Source organism: Sinohyriopsis cumingii, chromosome 17 (genome assembly GCF_028554795.1).
Source record: "Sinohyriopsis cumingii isolate HCF-2022 chromosome 17, ASM2855479v2, whole genome shotgun sequence".
NCBI lineage: Eukaryota > Metazoa > Mollusca > Bivalvia > Unionida > Unionidae > Sinohyriopsis > Sinohyriopsis cumingii.
Genome location: NC_142977.1, coordinates 69,471,962 through 69,486,130, shown reverse-complemented (window position 1 = coordinate 69,486,130; position 14,169 = coordinate 69,471,962). Strand labels below are relative to the sequence as shown.

General features: G+C 34.0%; 1 long non-coding RNA gene across 1 annotated transcript; it reads left to right on the top strand.

The window, feature by feature from the left end:
- The first annotated feature begins 6,384 nt into the window (after nt 1-6,384).
- On the top strand, nt 6,385-12,322 carry LOC149779187 (uncharacterized). The gene is made up of 3 exons (XR_016415375.1): nt 6,385-6,525; nt 9,318-9,431; nt 12,227-12,322. It is a non-coding gene; the product is annotated as an uncharacterized LOC149779187 (long non-coding RNA).
- Nucleotides 12,323-14,169: the final 1,847 nt, after the last annotated feature.

Sequence of the window (14,169 nt, the reverse complement as noted above, 5' to 3'; positions counted from 1 at the left end):
TGGCATGAGATGATATCTGCATGGTTATGGAAGGCTGCACTCTACATGCCGGCATTGTAGAAAATATGAACTATGTGATATGAAAGAGCTGCGTCATCTTAGAAATTAAAATTACATGACTCTTGAGGTCTCCACTAAACATAGGAGTCTAAATGTTAGGTTCTCACTTTGTCAGTAATGTATTTTGAGATAATTTAATTGCAATGAAGTTAATACAGGTTGTTGATGAACTCATCTATATTACATGGATAATGTATTCAAGGTTACCACACCTTATGTGTATCATTCAGTTATCTCCCTTACACCAGTCATAACATTTCAAGGAAATAAAATCTCACATTTTCAGTGACTGATTATGAAAATAAAGAGAAGATTTGTGAAGTATTATATTAGCCCTCAATCTTGATGCAAATGTAAGTAGAAGCAATTTGATAATTTCTCACAGTAAAGTTTACAAGTTTAAAAACTGATAAGGTATGTTCTGCTTGGCTCTGAGATAAGTTTCTCTCTATCTTATGCCAATTATTATTAAATTCTTATGTAGAAGAAATATACTTTATATGTATCTATATTATCTAAATTATTCACCCTTTTATATTAGATGGAAATGAACACAACTTCACTTGAAATTTGGGTCCTGTAAGGGATGTTATAGCACAGTTGCCTTTGGGCTGTCCTTGGACCTGTTGGGCCCTGCCCCATATATTTGTCCAAGGTAAGGTCATCAAACTTTCACTTCTCATTTTTCGCATTGCTGATTTTGCCACCTTTAATTCCTTTATCATAAGCTACCTCTCCCTTTTAGATAAACACTTTCCTCCTGTTTTTAACTCCATTTGATGTGCTATACTTAGTGTTTATATTTGGCATTTTTCTGTATTTTATTCCCCTAATTTCACCTCCCAATCCAAACATAACCACTTAGAAGCTGCGATTTACTATATTTGGTGACTGACTGGCTTATTGAAACAATTTTATTCACATTACAAAGGAGGAAAGCTTACTATTTGTGTTACAAAGAGGATGGGTAGGTGGACCTTTGTGTGAGGACTGGTGGTTAGTGACCTCTTGTATCTGTAGATAGTGTAAAGTGGTCAAAGCTTATACTTTATAATAAGATTGGGTCATGTCCACCTGTCTCTGATGTTAAGTTCTGCACCTACCAAACAAATATAAATTCCTTTCTTTTAGGTGAATTGTACATTTTGAAGTAGGACAGGTGCATACTATTTGGTACATTGACCTTTGACCTAGTTATTACATAATATGATATAATGTGATTTATCCCATATCACCTATGTGAAGTTCAATAATTGCTGATATGAATAAGATACAACTCATAGTTGAAAGAATTCATTTTATTTCAAAAGATGATTTTGATGGTGAAGCAAAAGTATGAAAACAATAGTTCAAACAGCTCAATGACATTTCTATACACATTCATATAAGACATAGGTTAGTACCTCATCAAATTGTTTTTCACAAATGAGACTAAGTATATTTGTTACTTATACAGTCCCGAACTATTTCACAGATTATTGGAAAAATTAAGGTTTGCTTTAGGTATAACGGTACCAATTGCGCAAGTCCAGGTGGGCGGAGCTTAAGGTGTATGGAACATTGTATTCAGAATTAAAGAACAAAACTAGCTGTGATTGGTGCATTATGTAAGACTTGTACTTTCTGTTTGGCTTAAAAAAAAGTTGAGCCTCTTGGCAACATGTGAGTTTGTGTTAATTTCTATCTAGATCATATTTTGTATTTTTTATGATTTTTTTAAAATATGGTACACATGCCTGAAAATGTGCTTGTTGTGACTAGATAACTCTTACCCCTGTCTAGTTCCAGTAGAGTTATCTCTCTTAAATGCAATGGAGTACCTGGTTATGTCATTGTCAAATTGACAATCTAGCATTGTTCTATATGACAGCGTGTGACATGCATGCCCAAGTAGGACAGAAAGTATATTTATTTCACAAAACATTAGCATTGAGGTATATGGAAAAACAATTGGTACCGTGATACCTAAAGGAAAGAATAGCCTCACAGTGTTTCCATAGAAACGCATACATGTGGGCGGCATTTATGAACTATACTAGTTTGATGTAGGAAAACAAATGTATGCTGAACACTTTTGGTCAAATATTGAAAGTTCTTTAAGAATAAAATGTATGAAATCTTTAGAAAATAGCACAAGATGGCTTTGGATGGGGACTTTTGATAACTATAGCTATGATAGATATAGACTTGTGTTACCTGATGCCTTTATGTATGTGCTGTTACCTCCTAGATTGGAATGCATGCAACAAAATAAGTTATGTAAACATAATATAGTTGATTTTGGCCAAATATTGGCTATTGTACCTGCAAAAGATGAAAAATCATGTGTACAAAAACAACTATCTTGTTCTTGTAAGGCATGCCATAAACCAGGATAGAGAACATTCTAAGTACACTTGTAGATAGATCACTTGTACCATGTGGGATGTTCTGGCATGAGTAATTTTTAGGTAATTTATTAAGGATTTGGTATTCCTTCCCATTTTGATTTGAATTGTCCTGCTCTAATTGTCCCTTTTTTTTTTACACTCTCCTGCTTTGAAATTGTTCATGTAGTTAGTTCAGTTCTCTTGCATTCCCTTTTGTTGAAGTAGCAGTGAATACCAACAAACAAGAACAGTTTCCTTAAGTCAGCATTTCCCATTGGCACTTGTATAAGCCCAATTATAATCTACTATTGACTTTCAATTAATCCTATTTCTTTCTGTCAAGCTGCTCCTGTGGAATTTCCATGTTTGGTCCAACATTACAGAATGATAACCATTTTAGTCACACAGTGCGTATTCATTCCATTCAAATCCACACTGTTCTTGAAACTTTGCATCCCATCGCAAGAATCCAAATTGGCATGAGATGATATCTGCATGGTTATGGAAGGCTGCACTCTACATGCCGGCATTGTAGAAAATATGAACTATGTGATATGAAAGAGCTGCGTCATCTTAGAAATTAAAATTACATGACTCTTGAGGTCTCCACTAAACATAGGAGTCTAAATGTTAGGTTCTCACTTTGTCAGTAATGTATTTTGAGATAATTTAATTGCAATGAAGTTAATACAGGTTGTTGATGAACTCATCTATATTACATGGATAATGTATTCAAGGTTACCACACCTTATGTGTATCATTCAGTTATCTCCCTTACACCAGTCATAACATTTCAAGGAAATAAAATCTCACATTTTCAGTGACTGATTATGAAAATAAAGAGAAGATTTGTGAAGTATTATATTAGCCCTCAATCTTGATGCAAATGTAAGTAGAAGCAATTTGATAATTTCTCACAGTAAAGTTTACAAGTTTAAAAACTGATAAGGTATGTTCTGCTTGGCTCTGAGATAAGTTTCTCTCTATCTTATGCCAATTATTATTAAATTCTTATGTAGAAGAAATATACTTTATATGTATCTATATTATCTAAATTATTCACCCTTTTATATTAGATGGAAATGAACACAACTTCACTTGAAATTTGGGTCCTGTAAGGGATGTTATAGCACAGTTGCCTTTGGGCTGTCCTTGGACCTGTTGGGCCCTGCCCCATATATTTGTCCAAGGTAAGGTCATCAAACTTTCACTTCTCATTTTTCGCATTGCTGATTTTGCCACCTTTAATTCCTTTATCATAAGCTACCTCTCCCTTTTAGATAAACACTTTCCTCCTGTTTTTAACTCCATTTGATGTGCTATACTTAGTGTTTATATTTGGCATTTTTCTGTATTTTATTCCCCTAATTTCACCTCCCAATCCAAACATAACCACTTAGAAGCTGCGATTTACTATATTTGGTGACTGACTGGCTTATTGAAACAATTTTATTCACATTACAAAGGAGGAAAGCTTACTATTTGTGTTACAAAGAGGATGGGTAGGTGGACCTTTGTGTGAGGACTGGTGGTTAGTGACCTCTTGTATCTGTAGATAGTGTAAAGTGGTCAAAGCTTATACTTTATAATAAGATTGGGTCATGTCCACCTGTCTCTGATGTTAAGTTCTGCACCTACCAAACAAATATAAATTCCTTTCTTTTAGGTGAATTGTACATTTTGAAGTAGGACAGGTGCATACTATTTGGTACATTGACCTTTGACCTAGTTATTACATAATATGATATAATGTGATTTATCCCATATCACCTATGTGAAGTTCAATAATTGCTGATATGAATAAGATACAACTCATAGTTGAAAGAATTCATTTTATTTCAAAAGATGATTTTGATGGTGAAGCAAAAGTATGAAAACAATAGTTCAAACAGCTCAATGACATTTCTATACACATTCATATAAGACATAGGTTAGTACCTCATCAAATTGTTTTTCACAAATGAGACTAAGTATATTTGTTACTTATACAGTCCCGAACTATTTCACAGATTATTGGAAAAATTAAGGTTTGCTTTAGGTATAACGGTACCAATTGCGCAAGTCCAGGTGGGCGGAGCTTAAGGTGTATGGAACATTGTATTCAGAATTAAAGAACAAAACTAGCTGTGATTGGTGCATTATGTAAGACTTGTACTTTCTGTTTGGCTTAAAAAAAAGTTGAGCCTCTTGGCAACATGTGAGTTTGTGTTAATTTCTATCTAGATCATATTTTGTATTTTTTATGATTTTTTTAAAATATGGTACACATGCCTGAAAATGTGCTTGTTGTGACTAGATAACTCTTACCCCTGTCTAGTTCCAGTAGAGTTATCTCTCTTAAATGCAATGGAGTACCTGGTTATGTCATTGTCAAATTGACAATCTAGCATTGTTCTATATGACAGCGTGTGACATGCATGCCCAAGTAGGACAGAAAGTATATTTATTTCACAAAACATTAGCATTGAGGTATATGGAAAAACAATTGGTACCGTGATACCTAAAGGAAAGAATAGCCTCACAGTGTTTCCATAGAAACGCATACATGTGGGCGGCATTTATGAACTATACTAGTTTGATGTAGGAAAACAAATGTATGCTGAACACTTTTGGTCAAATATTGAAAGTTCTTTAAGAATAAAATGTATGAAATCTTTAGAAAATAGCACAAGATGGCTTTGGATGGGGACTTTTGATAACTATAGCTATGATAGATATAGACTTGTGTTACCTGATGCCTTTATGTATGTGCTGTTACCTCCTAGATTGGAATGCATGCAACAAAATAAGTTATGTAAACATAATATAGTTGATTTTGGCCAAATATTGGCTATTGTACCTGCAAAAGATGAAAAATCATGTGTACAAAAACAACTATCTTGTTCTTGTAAGGCATGCCATAAACCAGGATAGAGAACATTCTAAGTACACTTGTAGATAGATCACTTGTACCATGTGGGATGTTCTGGCATGAGTAATTTTTAGGTAATTTATTAAGGATTTGGTATTCCTTCCCATTTTGATTTGAATTGTCCTGCTCTAATTGTCCCTTTTTTTTTTTTACACTCTCCTGCTTTGAAATTGTTCATGTAGTTAGTTCAGTTCTCTTGCATTCCCTTTTGTTGAAGTAGCAGTGAATACCAACAAACAAGAACAGTTTCCTTAAGTCAGCATTTCCCATTGGCACTTGTATAAGCCCAATTATAATCTACTATTGACTTTCAATTAATCCTATTTCTTTCTGTCAAGCTGCTCCTGTGGAATTTCCATGTTTGGTCCAACATTACAGAATGATAACCATTTTAGTCACACAGTGCGTATTCATTCCATTCAAATCCACACTGTTCTTGAAACTTTGCATCCCATCGCAAGAATCCAAATTGGCATGAGATGATATCTGCATGGTTATGGAAGGCTGCACTCTACATGCCGGCATTGTAGAAAATATGAACTATGTGATATGAAAGAGCTGCGTCATCTTAGAAATTAAAATTACATGACTCTTGAGGTCTCCACTAAACATAGGAGTCTAAATGTTAGGTTCTCACTTTGTCAGTAATGTATTTTGAGATAATTTAATTGCAATGAAGTTAATACAGGTTGTTGATGAACTCATCTATATTACATGGATAATGTATTCAAGGTTACCACACCTTATGTGTATCATTCAGTTATCTCCCTTACACCAGTCATAACATTTCAAGGAAATAAAATCTCACATTTTCAGTGACTGATTATGAAAATAAAGAGAAGATTTGTGAAGTATTATATTAGCCCTCAATCTTGATGCAAATGTAAGTAGAAGCAATTTGATAATTTCTCACAGTAAAGTTTACAAGTTTAAAAACTGATAAGGTATGTTCTGCTTGGCTCTGAGATAAGTTTCTCTCTATCTTATGCCAATTATTATTAAATTCTTATGTAGAAGAAATATACTTTATATGTATCTATATTATCTAAATTATTCACCCTTTTATATTAGATGGAAATGAACACAACTTCACTTGAAATTTGGGTCCTGTAAGGGATGTTATAGCACAGTTGCCTTTGGGCTGTCCTTGGACCTGTTGGGCCCTGCCCCATATATTTGTCCAAGGTAAGGTCATCAAACTTTCACTTCTCATTTTTCGCATTGCTGATTTTGCCACCTTTAATTCCTTTATCATAAGCTACCTCTCCCTTTTAGATAAACACTTTCCTCCTGTTTTTAACTCCATTTGATGTGCTATACTTAGTGTTTATATTTGGCATTTTTCTGTATTTTATTCCCCTAATTTCACCTCCCAATCCAAACATAACCACTTAGAAGCTGCGATTTACTATATTTGGTGACTGACTGGCTTATTGAAACAATTTTATTCACATTACAAAGGAGGAAAGCTTACTATTTGTGTTACAAAGAGGATGGGTAGGTGGACCTTTGTGTGAGGACTGGTGGTTAGTGACCTCTTGTATCTGTAGATAGTGTAAAGTGGTCAAAGCTTATACTTTATAATAAGATTGGGTCATGTCCACCTGTCTCTGATGTTAAGTTCTGCACCTACCAAACAAATATAAATTCCTTTCTTTTAGGTGAATTGTACATTTTGAAGTAGGACAGGTGCATACTATTTGGTACATTGACCTTTGACCTAGTTATTACATAATATGATATAATGTGATTTATCCCATATCACCTATGTGAAGTTCAATAATTGCTGATATGAATAAGATACAACTCATAGTTGAAAGAATTCATTTTATTTCAAAAGATGATTTTGATGGTGAAGCAAAAGTATGAAAACAATAGTTCAAACAGCTCAATGACATTTCTATACACATTCATATAAGACATAGGTTAGTACCTCATCAAATTGTTTTTCACAAATGAGACTAAGTATATTTGTTACTTATACAGTCCCGAACTATTTCACAGATTATTGGAAAAATTAAGGTTTGCTTTAGGTATAACGGTACCAATTGCGCAAGTCCAGGTGGGCGGAGCTTAAGGTGTATGGAACATTGTATTCAGAATTAAAGAACAAAACTAGCTGTGATTGGTGCATTATGTAAGACTTGTACTTTCTGTTTGGCTTAAAAAAAAGTTGAGCCTCTTGGCAACATGTGAGTTTGTGTTAATTTCTATCTAGATCATATTTTGTATTTTTTATGATTTTTTTAAAATATGGTACACATGCCTGAAAATGTGCTTGTTGTGACTAGATAACTCTTACCCCTGTCTAGTTCCAGTAGAGTTATCTCTCTTAAATGCAATGGAGTACCTGGTTATGTCATTGTCAAATTGACAATCTAGCATTGTTCTATATGACAGCGTGTGACATGCATGCCCAAGTAGGACAGAAAGTATATTTATTTCACAAAACATTAGCATTGAGGTATATGGAAAAACAATTGGTACCGTGATACCTAAAGGAAAGAATAGCCTCACAGTGTTTCCATAGAAACGCATACATGTGGGCGGCATTTATGAACTATACTAGTTTGATGTAGGAAAACAAATGTATGCTGAACACTTTTGGTCAAATATTGAAAGTTCTTTAAGAATAAAATGTATGAAATCTTTAGAAAATAGCACAAGATGGCTTTGGATGGGGACTTTTGATAACTATAGCTATGATAGATATAGACTTGTGTTACCTGATGCCTTTATGTATGTGCTGTTACCTCCTAGATTGGAATGCATGCAACAAAATAAGTTATGTAAACATAATATAGTTGATTTTGGCCAAATATTGGCTATTGTACCTGCAAAAGATGAAAAATCATGTGTACAAAAACAACTATCTTGTTCTTGTAAGGCATGCCATAAACCAGGATAGAGAACATTCTAAGTACACTTGTAGATAGATCACTTGTACCATGTGGGATGTTCTGGCATGAGTAATTTTTAGGTAATTTATTAAGGATTTGGTATTCCTTCCCATTTTGATTTGAATTGTCCTGCTCTAATTGTCCCTTTTTTTTTTTTACACTCTCCTGCTTTGAAATTGTTCATGTAGTTAGTTCAGTTCTCTTGCATTCCCTTTTGTTGAAGTAGCAGTGAATACCAACAAACAAGAACAGTTTCCTTAAGTCAGCATTTCCCATTGGCACTTGTATAAGCCCAATTATAATCTACTATTGACTTTCAATTAATCCTATTTCTTTCTGTCAAGCTGCTCCTGTGGAATTTCCATGTTTGGTCCAACATTACAGAATGATAACCATTTTAGTCACACAGTGCGTATTCATTCCATTCAAATCCACACTGTTCTTGAAACTTTGCATCCCATCGCAAGAATCCAAATTGGCATGAGATGATATCTGCATGGTTATGGAAGGCTGCACTCTACATGCCGGCATTGTAGAAAATATGAACTATGTGATATGAAAGAGCTGCGTCATCTTAGAAATTAAAATTACATGACTCTTGAGGTCTCCACTAAACATAGGAGTCTAAATGTTAGGTTCTCACTTTGTCAGTAATGTATTTTGAGATAATTTAATTGCAATGAAGTTAATACAGGTTGTTGATGAACTCATCTATATTACATGGATAATGTATTCAAGGTTACCACACCTTATGTGTATCATTCAGTTATCTCCCTTACACCAGTCATAACATTTCAAGGAAATAAAATCTCACATTTTCAGTGACTGATTATGAAAATAAAGAGAAGATTTGTGAAGTATTATATTAGCCCTCAATCTTGATGCAAATGTAAGTAGAAGCAATTTGATAATTTCTCACAGTAAAGTTTACAAGTTTAAAAACTGATAAGGTATGTTCTGCTTGGCTCTGAGATAAGTTTCTCTCTATCTTATGCCAATTATTATTAAATTCTTATGTAGAAGAAATATACTTTATATGTATCTATATTATCTAAATTATTCACCCTTTTATATTAGATGGAAATGAACACAACTTCACTTGAAATTTGGGTCCTGTAAGGGATGTTATAGCACAGTTGCCTTTGGGCTGTCCTTGGACCTGTTGGGCCCTGCCCCATATATTTGTCCAAGGTAAGGTCATCAAACTTTCACTTCTCATTTTTCGCATTGCTGATTTTGCCACCTTTAATTCCTTTATCATAAGCTACCTCTCCCTTTTAGATAAACACTTTCCTCCTGTTTTTAACTCCATTTGATGTGCTATACTTAGTGTTTATATTTGGCATTTTTCTGTATTTTATTCCCCTAATTTCACCTCCCAATCCAAACATAACCACTTAGAAGCTGCGATTTACTATATTTGGTGACTGACTGGCTTATTGAAACAATTTTATTCACATTACAAAGGAGGAAAGCTTACTATTTGTGTTACAAAGAGGATGGGTAGGTGGACCTTTGTGTGAGGACTGGTGGTTAGTGACCTCTTGTATCTGTAGATAGTGTAAAGTGGTCAAAGCTTATACTTTATAATAAGATTGGGTCATGTCCACCTGTCTCTGATGTTAAGTTCTGCACCTACCAAACAAATATAAATTCCTTTCTTTTAGGTGAATTGTACATTTTGAAGTAGGACAGGTGCATACTATTTGGTACATTGACCTTTGACCTAGTTATTACATAATATGATATAATGTGATTTATCCCATATCACCTATGTGAAGTTCAATAATTGCTGATATGAATAAGATACAACTCATAGTTGAAAGAATTCATTTTATTTCAAAAGATGATTTTGATGGTGAAGCAAAAGTATGAAAACAATAGTTCAAACAGCTCAATGACATTTCTATACACATTCATATAAGACATAGGTTAGTACCTCATCAAATTGTTTTTCACAAATGAGACTAAGTATATTTGTTACTTATACAGTCCCGAACTATTTCACAGATTATTGGAAAAATTAAGGTTTGCTTTAGGTATAACGGTACCAATTGCGCAAGTCCAGGTGGGCGGAGCTTAAGGTGTATGGAACATTGTATTCAGAATTAAAGAACAAAACTAGCTGTGATTGGTGCATTATGTAAGACTTGTACTTTCTGTTTGGCTTAAAAAAAAGTTGAGCCTCTTGGCAACATGTGAGTTTGTGTTAATTTCTATCTAGATCATATTTTGTATTTTTATGATTTTTTTAAAATATGGTACACATGCCTGAAAATGTGCTTGTTGTGACTAGATAACTCTTACCCCTGTCTAGTTCCAGTAGAGTTATCTCTCTTAAATGCAATGGAGTACCTGGTTATGTCATTGTCAAATTGACAATCTAGCATTGTTCTATATGACAGCGTGTGACATGCATGCCCAAGTAGGACAGAAAGTATATTTATTTCACAAAACATTAGCATTGAGGTATATGGAAAAACAATTGGTACCGTGATACCTAAAGGAAAGAATAGCCTCACAGTGTTTCCATAGAAACGCATACATGTGGGCGGCATTTATGAACTATACTAGTTTGATGTAGGAAAACAAATGTATGCTGAACACTTTTGGTCAAATATTGAAAGTTCTTTAAGAATAAAATGTATGAAATCTTTAGAAAATAGCACAAGATGGCTTTGGATGGGGACTTTTGATAACTATAGCTATGATAGATATAGACTTGTGTTACCTGATGCCTTTATGTATGTGCTGTTACCTCCTAGATTGGAATGCATGCAACAAAATAAGTTATGTAAACATAATATAGTTGATTTTGGCCAAATATTGGCTATTGTACCTGCAAAAGATGAAAAATCATGTGTACAAAAACAACTATCTTGTTCTTGTAAGGCATGCCATAAACCAGGATAGGATAGAGAACATTCTAAGTACACTTGTAGATAGATCACTTGTACCATGTGGGATGTTCTGGCATGAGTAATTTTTAGGTAATTTATTAAGGATTTGGTATTCCTTCCCATTTTGATTTGAATTGTCCTGCTCTAATTGTCCCTTTTTTTTTTACACTCTCCTGCTTTGAAATTGTTCATGTAGTTAGTTCAGTTCTCTTGCATTCCCTTTTGTTGAAGTAGCAGTGAATACCAACAAACAAGAACAGTTTCCTTAAGTCAGCATTTCCCATTGGCACTTGTATAAGCCCAATTATAATCTACTATTGACTTTCAATTAATCCTATTTCTTTCTGTCAAGCTGCTCCTGTGGAATTTTCCATGTTTGGTCCAACATTACAGAATGATAACCATTTTAGTCACACAGTGCGTATTCATTCCATTCAAATCCACACTGTTCTTGAAACTTTGCATCCCATCGCAAGAATCCAAATTGGCATGAGATGATATCTGCATGGTTATGGAAGGCTGCACTCTACATGCCGGCATTGTAGAAAATATGAACTATGTGATATGAAAGAGCTGCGTCATCTTAGAAATTAAAATTACATGACTCTTGAGGTCTCCACTAAACATAGGAGTCTAAATGTTAGGTTCTCACTTTGTCAGTAATGTATTTTGAGATAATTTAATTGCAATGAAGTTAATACAGGTTGTTGATGAACTCATCTATATTACATGGATAATGTATTCAAGGTTACCACACCTTATGTGTATCATTCAGTTATCTCCCCTTACACCAGTCATAACATTTCAAGGAAATAAAATCTCACATTTTCAGTGACTGATTATGAAAATAAAGAGAAGATTTGTGAAGTATTATATTAGCCCTCAATCTTGATGCAAATGTAAGTAGAAGCAATTTGATAATTTTCTCACAGTAAAGTTTACAAGTTTAAAAACTGATAAGGTATGTTCTGCTGGCTCTGAGATAAGTTTCTCTCTATCTTATGCCAATTATTATTAAATTCTTATGTAGAAGAAATATACTTTATATGTATCTATATTATCTAAATTATTCACCCTTTATATTAGATGGAAATGAACACAACTTCACTTGAAATTTGGGTCCTGTAAGGGATGTTATAGCACAGTTGCCTTTGGGCTGTCCTTGAGCTGTTGGGCCCTGCCCCATATATTTGTCCAAGGTAAGGTCATCAAACTTTCACTTCTCATTTTTCGCATTGCTGATTTTGCCACCTTTAATTCCTTTATCATAAGCTACCTCTCCCTTTTAGATAAACACTTTCCTCCTGTTTTTAACTCCATTTGATGTGCTATACTTAGTGTTTATATTTGGCATTTTTCTGTATTTTATCCCCTAATTTCACCTCCCAATCCAAACATAACCACTTAGAAGCTGCGATTTACTATATTTGGTGACTGACTGGCTTATTGAAACAATTTTATTCACATTACAAAGGAGGAAAGCTTACTATTTGTGTTACAAAGAGGATGGGTAGGTGGACCTTTGTGTGAGGACTGGTGGTTAGTGACCTCTTGTATCTGTAGATAGTGTAAAGTGGTCAAAGCTTATACTTTATAATAAGATTGGGTCATGTCCACCTGTCTCTGATGTTAAGTTCTGCACCTACCAAACAAATATAAATTCCTTTCTTTTAGGTGAATTGTACATTTTGAAGTAGGACAGGTGCATACTATTTGGTACATTGACCTTTGACCTAGTTATTACATAATATGATATAATGTGATTTATCCCATATCACCTATGTGAAGTTCAATAATTGCTGATATGAATAAGATACAACTCATAGTTGAAAGAATTCATTTTATTTCAAAAGATTGATTTTGATGGTGAAGCAAAAGTATGAAAACAATAGTTCAAACAGCTCAATGACATTTCTATACACATTCATATAAGACATAGGTTAGTACCTCATCAAATTGTTTTTCACAAATGAGACTAAGTATATTTGTTACTTATACAGTCCCGAACTATTTCACAGATTATTGGAAAAATTAAGGTTTGCTTTAGGTATAACGGTACCAATTGCGCAAGTCCAGGTGGGCGGAGCTTAAGGTGTATGGAACATTGTATTCAGAATTAAAGAACAAAACTAGCTGTGATTGTGCATTATGTAAGACTTGTACTTTCTGTTTGGCTTAAAAAAAAGTTGAGCCTCTTGGCAACATGTGAGTTTGTGTTAATTTCTATCTAGATCATATTTTGTATTTTTTATGATTTTTTAAAATATGGTACACATGCCTGAAAATGTGCTTGTTGTGACTAGATAACTCTTACCCCTGTCTAGTTCCAGTAGAGTTATCTCTCTTAAATGCAATGGAGTACCTGGTTATGTCATTGTCAAATTGACAATCTAGCATTGTTCTATATGACAGCGTGTGACATGCATGCCCAAGTAGGACAGAAAGTATATTTATTTCACAAAACATTAGCATTGAGGTATATGGAAAAACAATTGGTACCGTGATACCTAAAGGAAGAATAGCCTCACAGTGTTTCCATAGAAACGCATACATGTGGGCGGCATTTATGAACTATACTAGTTTGATGTAGGAAAACAATGTATGCTGAACACTTTTGGTCAAATATTGAAAGTTCTTTAGAGAATAAAATGTATGAATCTTTAGAAAATAGCACAAGATGGCTTTGGATGGGGACTTTTGATAACTATAGCTATGATAGATATAGACTTGTGTTACCTGATGCCTTTATGTATGTGCTGTTACCTCCTAGATTGGAATGCATGCAACAAATAAGTTATGTAAACATAATATAGTTGATTTGGCCAAATATTGCTATTGTACCTGCAAAAGATGAAAAATCATGTGTACAAAAACAACTATCTTGTTCTTGTAAGGCATGCCATAAACCAGGATAGAGAACATTCTAAGTACACTTTGTAGATAGATCACTTGTACCATGTGGGATGTTCTGGCATGAGTAATTCTTTAGTGTAATTTATTAAGGATTTGGTATTCCTATCCCTATTTTA